Below are 9,577 nucleotides of genomic sequence, written 5' to 3'. Positions count from 1 at the left end.
ATATGGTCAGAAGAGTCCATAATTGCACTGCAGGTCTAAAGCTGCACAGAGGTTGAGACCTGCTGTTTTTGTCACTCATTTTTGTTGTCAGTCCACCCCCTGAATAATTTTGTTCTACTGTTTGTTTGCCGCCATCAGCTGTGAAGCAGATCAGTCTTTACCAGTCCAGCACAACGCTTGAGGAGTAAAGGCACTCCGGGGTGAATAATTTATTCAGTTCATCTATTTTGATTTCTGTCATTTGACAGAAAGACCCAGGCAGGGTCTGTGTGGAGGAGGCTCGGAATGCAGCGCTGCTATTTATACAGCACCCCGGCTCCGGGAAGAGCTGCGAGGATGTGCCTGGCGGGGTGAAGAGCTTGTGATCTCAGAGCGCTTTGGGATGTCAGACACTCCTGAGTTTTCAGCAGGAAAAGACTGGGGCATGTTGGCTTAGTTTTGCACTGCGGCGGAGCAGGGAAAATTCCCGGTGAGGGTGTGATGGGCACTGCCAGGTGAGCTCTGGGACAGCCCCTTGGGAGGTGCTGAGGGTTCAAACCCTTCTGTGCTGGGTTCAAACCCAGATCATGTGCTGTCAGATTAAGCTCTTTTCTGACCCAGAGATGGGGCAACTGGGAGGCGTTTTAAAAACTTTCATTCCGTTTTCAGTCTCGTGTGAAGGGTGAGACAATACAGGTTTTATAACTCACACCATCACAATCAGAAGCAACTATTTCCTAATTGCAACGCATTGTAAGTGTTTCTTGGCCTATCAGCTTTTGCTGTGCCACGCAGCATCTGCTGGGAAAAGAAGGCCCCAGATATTGCTGGCCTGCTCCATGTTTAATTGGCTGCCACAGCAAGTCAGGGAAGGTTTAACTCGGAGTGCAGGACACCGCACAAACATCAGGTGATAAATCACGCCTCTCTGCCTGGGAAATGTGCAGGAAGGGTTAAGCTGTAAAACAACCTGCCCTTTTCTACGTAAAGTAAAAAACTTGTTCACGTGGTAATATTTTGATTTCCGCTGAAAAGTGTTTATTTTGGTAGCCTGTACAAAATTTCAGCTATTCTAAAACCCCGAGATTTCACAGGCGAGCTTTCATGTTCCCAGCAGAGAAGGAGGTGAGATACTCAAAGAATCTCTGTTCTTATTTCAGCACTGCACTTGCCAGCCAAATTTTCAAGAGAGCCCAGTTTGCTGACATAAATGGGGTTGCTGATGTGCCGAAGGAGAAGGAAGTGCTGGAGAACATATTCCTCCCTGGGTCCAAGTCTCTCCCATCTTATCTTTCCCTTCCATATGTTTCCTCTGTAATGAGAGGAATTATTTATCATTAAAGTGATATATAATTTAAAAATTAAAGTTAATGAATGCTTAAATTAATTTACTGACAAAAACAAATGTCTGTCCTTCAGATCCTATAATTTTAATTGGAGTGGGCTACGGCTTAATTAACATGTATTGATTGTAGTCCTGAGTGCATCTATAGGTGGGTGGACTGTGTTGGGAGAAATCCTCCTCGGAGATGAAGATTTGCTGATAACATTCTGAATAATTGTCTTGTGAAGAGACAGAAGCCTTTGCTGTTTTCTCTGCAGAAAGCTTTAAACAAAAGGTATTGTTTATAATTAAGGCAAAAATCTGGCATGGCCTCTTTATAGATGGGAAGAGAATTCTGCTGCAAAAATATTAATGAATTGACTCATTAATTAGGTGCACGAAGAAGACAGAAAACTGGAGGAGAGTTGAAGCAAATAAAGAAGTGGATGCAACTGAAAACTTTTTGGGGGATAAAAAGGTAGGCTTCAATTTTGTGTTTACCCCCTACACTCTTTCCCCTGGGCAGGTGTCCCCAGCTCCATGGTGGGAGTGTGACAGCAGGGAGTGGCTTTTTTAGGAATGTGAGGGTCACCTGCTTTGGGCCAGTGGGAGGAGAAAACATCCCAAGGTCCCTCCAACCCCAGATGTTCTGGGAGCCTGTGGAGCTGGGGACAGACACTGCAAGGAGGAGCCCAGGTTGTGAGGAGAAAGAGAGGCAATCCTCACTCCTGGCACAAAAACCTCTGCCTGATGCTGGAAACCTTAAACCTTTTCCTTGACCTGCTCCATGTGGCAAAGGGCCTGAATCCATCTCTTTATAGAGACCTCTGTATTCTCTGGTGTTAATATTTTATGTTTTATGAATGACCAGAATGAAAGATGTGCCACATGTCTCCTTGCAGCTTCAGCCCACAAACTGCCTGAGCTCCTCTCAAGGATTCAAGAGCGAGGTACCCCCAGGAGCCTCCTGGCCCTTTGGGGCAGGTTTGGGTGTCTGCAAGGGGGAAAAGCAGGAAAGCATTTGTTTTCTCTGGACAGGACAAGAGGAAACAGCCTCAGGCTGCACCAGGGCAGGTTCAGGTTGGACATCAGGAAGAATTTCTTCACAGAAGGGGTTGTCAGGCAGTGGAAAAGGCTGCCCTGGGAGGTGGTGGATTTGCCAGCCCTGGAATTGTTTAAGATGCAGCATTCAGTGATCTGGTGTGGTTGTAAGGTGGTGATTGAGCTAAGGTTGGAGTCAATGATCTTGGAGGCCTTTTCTGACCTAAATAGTTCTGTGATCCTCTAATTCTATGATTCTGTCAGCCTTGGGTTTGAGAGGTTTTTCCTTCCATGGCACAAACTCCTCCTTCTTCAAAAAACACATTTTTAAAATTGAATTGTAAACGTGCAGATAAAACAACCAGTCCTCTAGACTTGACCCACAGCAAAATGTTTATAAATTCAGATCCAGGTTGCAGAGATGAAGATTAAAACAGAAGAAGAGGGGATTTTGTGAAGCCCTGTGTCACCTGGGTGGAGGAGCTTCACAGCTGCCTCCCGTCACCCCTCTCTGCACAGGGGATGGGAAGGGGACCAGTGGTGGGGATTTGGGGAGCCCCTCACCCCCTTTTCTGCACCCGAGCCCAACTGGCAGCTCAATGTGCTCTTTCTTAGAATCACAGAATCCTTTGGTTTGGAAAAGACTTCTAAGATCATCGAGTCCAACCATTCACCCAGCACTGCCAAGGCCACCACTAAACTGTGTCCCCAAGTGCCACATCTACACCTTTTTTAAACACTTCCAAGGATGGTGATCCCAGCACTTCCCTGGGCAGCCTGTTCCAGTGTCTGACCACCCTTTCAGTGAAGAATCTTTTCCTAATATCCAAGCTAAACATCCCCTGGTGCACCATGAAGCCATTTCCTCTACCCTGTCCCTTTTTTCCTGGGAGAAGAGCCTGACCCTCACCTGGCTACAACCTAATTGAAGTTTTCCTTTTGGCCTCCATGCCCTAGAGGAGGAGGATATAGATTCATCCAGTGGGGCTGTGTAAATGGAAACTCCTCTTCCAACTTGTCAAGCCCATCCCTTGTGCTGTCCCTTTTTATTAATGCAGTGCACAGGCAATGCCTTCCTGGAGACCTTTTTTTCACCCCCTCCAATATATTGAATAAATTTTACATCAGGAAGGAAAGTAACTTGCAATAATGAACCATCAGTGGGTATTTAAGATTGCTTTAATGGGTCACATTGATGTAATCTCCACTTTTTCCTGGGAAGATCATACTGGGCCATAACCTCAATTCATATTTATGTCAGAAGAAGCTGTATGGTGGAGATGGCTCAGAAAGAGCTTTTTCCTGCTAAGCAGTCGGATACTAATGTACAGATGTGCCAGAAATGTGCTGGGGTTTGAAGGGAGACAGGGAAATATTAGATGTTTAGGGCATTTCTCTCTTGCCTGGAAAAATTCCTGAAAAACTGGTTTCTCACCCTAGGATGTGACCCAAGAGGGTGTGTGCTCATGGGACCAGAAATGGTTGAGAGACTTTTGGATTACTCTTAGGAGCACTTTTATCATCTTTTTCATGTGGGCATGAGAGGTGTCTGTAGTTTGCCTGGCTAAAAAAAAAAAAAAATCAAGAGGGAAAGAGAAATAGAAAGAGCTATATAAATAAAAGCAATGGAGGTGTATGTATATAAATATATATACATAATATAAATATATTTACATATAATATCAGTAATGTTTGACCTTCCAGTCATGTCCTTATGCCTGTTATTCCTTATTGGTCAGACCCTTCTGAAGGCCAAAAGCCAGCCCGGCCTTGGGGTATCAGGGACATTTGGGTTGTCTATAAAATAAAATAAAGGATGAAAATTGCATTTGAGGCCATTCCTCTTGGCCAGAAGCAGCAGCTCTGTCTTGATCCAGCGCTGCAGGAAGATGAGATAAAGTTGCAAGTTCACTCGGTCAGGATGGATGAGGGTGCAGGGGAAGGCAATGGAAATCACACAAATCCCCGGAGCTGTCTCGGCGAGGAAGGGACAAACATGACTAATGCTGCCTGAATGATTTGCACAAAAGGATTTCTTGGACAAACTTTGCCTTTCTGGAGGTAAACTGTCAGAGGGCACAGCGCAAGTTTTCTGATGTGTTCACGAGTCAGAATTATTTAATGAGGGAATGGAGCAGCCCTCCCCCAGGCCTTGGAGCCGGCTTACCCAGGGGAGCAATACCTGCTCTTGTTCTTGAGGTCACCCCAAGCTCTCCCAGATAAAATCACTCCTTAGTTTGTATTTTTTGGATCATGGGGGAGCACATATGCAGTGCCACGAGGTGGGAAGCCTGATTGCAAAGAGGGTTTTAGTGATGCAAGCGTCCAAGTGGTGACACCAGTGCTCAGTTTCTAGAAATGCTTCCAGTGTGTGTGTGGCTACACTTTATATTTTTTCTTTTTTTTTTTTTTTAATCTAATTTTATTGTTCTTCTGTCAACGTTTTGATGCACCTGTGAGAAGAATAATTTTGTCAGTGCCATTATCTCTAGCAGAAAGCCAATAACTAAAAATTAGTGATGTAGCACACACACATAGGCTAAAGAATGAGACTTTCTTCCTTTCCTTCTTTCTCTTTTCTTTTTCTTTTAAAGCATTCATTTGTTGAAAAATAGCATTTCAGGTCAACTGAAATTATTTCTGTTGAACTCAACAAAAACGTTGACAACAGAAAATAGCAATTTGAAAAAAATCAAACTACATTTTTGTGCATTTTTGAAATCAGACGCTTTTACTTCTGTTTTTTGAAGCGATGTTTGGAGCCAAAATGAAACTAATGTTAACTTTAAAAAGTTGTTCTTTGGAGCTTCCCCACTGAATCTTTCCCTCTCACCCCCAAATATTTTCTCCTTGCTTTAAATTTTGTTTAGGAAGAAACAGTTTGCCTTGAGCTAGCTCAGGATGATCCCATACCCCTGACCAAAGGGAAGTAAATCCACATGGTTATTAACTGGTTGAAGCCCCCATGAACAAAAGAAGCAAAGCAGAGGGAGAGCTGCCAAGCATTTGACACTTTCATTCTGGCAAATATTTCCTTTTTTCATTTGGTCTGCTGTGGGAAAATGCTCCTGGCACATGTAACCATGAGAGTGGATTTAAATCCTTCTGGCTTCTCCCCTTCCAGGTGGGTCAGGCCCTCTCCCCTGAGCCAGGGAGGGATCTGCAGAGCCATGGGGGAGGTCCAGCTGGTCTGGACAGCTCCTCCCATCTCAGGCCTCCATCCCTCTGCTCTCAGGCAGCTGCTGGAGCTGTGCCCATCCTCGGGGATGTGGGATGTGCCCGTGGAGTGTGACTTGGGTTTTCCCTGCTCTGAAAATGGAGAACAAACCACTGGTGCAATCCAGGAGAAACAGGAAGGGAAGTGACATCTGAGCAGTCCCCAGGCTGTCCTGCTATGCCTGAAATGACTCCTGAAGCACAGCAGAGCCTGCAGGTGCCTTGGATCCCTTTGGGCATCCAAGGGACACCGAAAAACTGAAATAACTCCTGTAGCACAGCAGAGCCTGCAGGTATCTTGGATCCCTTTGGGCATCTAAGGGACACCAAAAAACTGGATGCTGCTGGAGGAAGAGCATCTGGAGGGGCAGGGACACATGGCCTGAGCTGCAGGATGGGGTCCCAGCAACCTGGATTTTGCTGTGCTCCTGCTGGGAGCCCCCTCCCTGCTCACTGCACAGCAATAGCTCCCTTTAGTCTGTCCCAGGAGCAGCAAAAAGGCTCAGGCTTGTGTGGAAATGGAAGAATGAAGAGAGAGTTCATTTTTCCTCACTTTCCCAGCCAGGAGATTCATGAGGTGGCTGGGTGAGTTTAAGGGAACCTGCAGTCTTTCCATCATATTGATGGGTGGATGGATCGTGTGGCTTGGAGTATGTTTAAGGCTTTAATTAAATCAGGGCTGCACTCTCTGCAACAGTTCCCTGCTGCTTTAGGGAATCATTCCCAGCCTCTTCAGACCTTGTCTGGTGGGATGACCCTGGCTGGATGCCATGTGCCCAAAAAAGCTGCTCCTTCACTCCCCTCCTTGGCTGGACAGGGGAAAGAAAATTCAGTGGAAGGCTTGAGACCAGAAGAGGGAAGGATCACTCAGGAATTGCTATCATGGGCAAAAGGTCTCAACTTGGGGAAATGAATTTCATTTATTGCCAGTAAAATTGGAGTAGTGTAATGAGAAATAAACCCAAATCTTCAAAACACCTTCCCCCCACCCCTGCCTTCTAGTCAGGCTTAGTTTCACTCCTGAATTTTCTCCCTGGTCCTGCCCAGCAGTGCAGGGGCTGTGAAATAGGGTTGTGGTCAGTTTATCACACATTTACTGTCTCTGCCACTTCTTCCTCCTCATCCTTCCCCTGCTGCAGGAGGGGTCCTTCCCTCAGGAAGGAAATATTTGAAATATTCTGAAGTGTGTCCTCCCCACAGGCTGCAGTGGGGAGGACTCACTTTGGAATATCTGCTGCTCCTCTCTCACTGGGGCTCCAGCACAGGCATCCCTCGAGATCACAGCCTCCTTCAGGCATCCCCTTCCTCCACAGACTGCAGGTGGATCCCTGCTCCACCCTGGACTTCCAGGGGCTGCAGGGGACGCTCTGCTCACCATGGGCTGCACCAGCTCTGTTGGACCCAGGAGAAGCTCCTGGCAGCCTCACAGAAGCCACTCCTACAGCCCCCCACAACCAAAACCTGGCCATGCCAGCCCAATGCACCTTGAATCATTACTTGGTTATAATTTTTCAGCCTAAAACAAGCTCTGGAGACCTGTTATTTCAAAGATTAAAGTTCTAGCATAAACAAACTCATATGCACGTTGCTTTCGCACGGGAGATGTTTTTAGTATCATATTTAATGTTCCAAACAAAGCAATTGCTTGTGGTGTTTTGCAGCCTGGATGCCTTTGAAAGGGTAGATATGGACCTTGTTTGATGTTGAGCTATTTGGGGCTTTTTATTTGCATTTTGTGGCTCTTATCTTGTACACAAAGACTCCTTTCTGTGTCTGTAGATCAGGATGTCACCCACAAAGCTCTGTGGAAATGGGAGATGGCTCCAGAGGTGCAAGACAAGTTCAGGGGCAAATGGAAATGAGGGATATAGAGCATTTTCACTTTGAGGTTTGTCTCATCCTAGCAGAGACTGGAGGTAACTTGTGCTTTTTCCATGGACCTTTGATTTTTTTTTTTTTAAAGCAATCCCAGACTGGCAGAGGGGGGAGGTGAATTTGCTGGAAAAATGCAACGCCTTCCCAAAATTCAATAGCTGCCCCTGGCTGCTTGGCTTCTGGACATGGCCACAGTGCCAGGGGCCAGGGAAGCAAACACAACCTGCAGACCTCCAGCTCTTCATCAGGGGGCAGAGAGAAGAGGAAGGGAGCAGTGCAGAGATGCTGTTCACTTGTTGGCTCAGTGATGGATGATGAGCTTCCTGCAGGTCAGGCTGTTAGGGGAGGGCTCTCAGCTTCTTGCAGGCTCCCCACGATGTGAGGCATTGAAATACTTGTGTCTGATGAGCTTAGGAGCTGGTGGCCAGTGCCTGCTGGAGAGAAAACCCAGCAGGAGTCGTGGGAGGCTCTGAGGGTGCTGCTGCACCAGCCTTGTGCCACCACACAGTGTCATGGGCAGCCCTGGCTGGCCCCTGGTCCTGAGCCCTTGAGTGCCACTGCCCCTCAAAGGCAAAACCCCCTTCCAAAGCCATCCCAGATGGTTCAGTGCTGCTTTGTGGGCTCTCTCTTTGGCATCCAGAGCAGCATCTCAAATGGGAGGCTGCAAGGATGAATCAGCAGCGGCTGCTGTGTGTGAGCAAGTTGTTCTAATGCACTTATCTCTTGTTTCTGTAAAGGTTATAAAAGTAAATAATCTTGCTCTAACACAGTGTCCTTGCAGTCCTGTGTATTTCCATGGATAACTCTTCCTAAGGCTGACTAGTGGTGATTAATACTCTACAGAGGGAAATTATTATTTTTTAAAGGGAGCAGAGAAGTAAAACTTGAAGATGCTTGTTCCCTTCATGCCCCCCGTGCTTCAGGCTGATTAGCTTTTGTTTCCTCCTCCAGCATGAGGGAACGGGTGAAATGTGCTCCCTCCTGCCCGGCAATGTTGATCCCTGGCACTGTGAGGATTAGCAAGTGCCCAAAAGCTTCAGGAGGTGACTTTGCTCTGCCATAAGGCCCCTCCTCACAGGCCTGGGCTGCCCAGGGGAAGCTGGCAGCACCCTGTGGACCAGGGGAGCAACATCAATCTTCCTTCTGGATGCTGGAGAGGGGCTGGAGAGGGAATGTGAGCTGGGCAGAAGAGGCTGAAGTGTCTCACCCCTCCCTTCCTGGCACTTGTGCTGTGCTGAGTTCACGCTGATGCTGGTTCTGTCTCTGTAATGGGTTTCTAGCACTCCTCAGAGACCTGCCCTGAGCTAGAGCCAAGGACTGGGAGACCACTGGGAAGTAGGCTGGTGCTGCCCAAGGCTTCCCTGAACAGCATGGCAGGGTACCAAGCACACGTAACCCAGCAGCCAGGCCTGCACCTGTGGGAAACACTGAGATTAATGAAAATGTCCCTTTTCCCTGAATATTCTCAGTATTGCACCCCTCTCCATCCATCCCACGTGCTTGAACTCTCTTGCCTGGGATTACAGTTCTGCATTCCCTCATTTTCCAGCAATGTTTTGTCTTTGTGGAGCTCAAATGTTGCCCTGAGCCATCCAGCTCTATGTGCTCCCCACAGACGTGGCTTCTCCAAAACTTTCCACTTAGTGCTCAAAACTCTTTTGACTTTGAAAGCTTTGGCTTGGGAGGGAAATTCTTCTACTCCAGGAAGGGATGCTGCAAAATAAATCCCACCACGGGCAAGGGAGAGGCATCTGATCTTCCTGCTCCCTAGATTTAGCTGTGCCATTAGCCTGGACCCTGCACATAAAGCTAATTTTCTAATTTGTAAACGTAGCTGAGTGGGTTTTATAGAGGAATGTCGGGAAGTGATGAAATACCTTCAATAGATTTATAAAGAAGTTTAATGCATAAAGCTCTCTTCCCCCCTTCTGCCCCCCTCCTTCTGTCTTGGAGTTGCACACAACAGAAAACATGGCCATGGGAAGGGCTTTGTGGCCAGCACTCAAGCCTTTAATTTTGCTTTTACAAGACAGTTTTATAACATCAAGAAGAATGGAAAAGCTGCAAGGCATGCACACTCAAGACGCTGTGCTCCTGGAAAGTTCTGGATGGGCTCCAGGCAATGTTTGGTGGCAAAGAAAG

At 47.0% G+C, this 9,577-nt stretch overlaps 1 long non-coding RNA gene across 1 annotated transcript; it reads left to right on the top strand.

The window, feature by feature from the left end:
- Positions 1–1,041: 1,041 nt before the first annotated feature.
- Positions 1,042–8,508, top strand: LOC137478538 (uncharacterized). Its single transcript, XR_011001625.1, has 3 exons — positions 1,042–1,598; positions 1,697–1,781; positions 8,387–8,508. It is a non-coding gene; the product is annotated as an uncharacterized lncRNA (long non-coding RNA).
- The last annotated feature ends 1,069 nt before the right edge of the window (positions 8,509–9,577 follow it).

The sequence above is a fragment of the Anomalospiza imberbis genome, chromosome 8 (assembly GCF_031753505.1).
Source record: "Anomalospiza imberbis isolate Cuckoo-Finch-1a 21T00152 chromosome 8, ASM3175350v1, whole genome shotgun sequence".
Classification (NCBI taxonomy): Eukaryota; Metazoa; Chordata; class Aves; order Passeriformes; family Viduidae; genus Anomalospiza; species Anomalospiza imberbis.
Note: the sequence above shows the minus strand (reverse complement) of the source record. Positions and strands in the feature narration are given on the sequence as shown.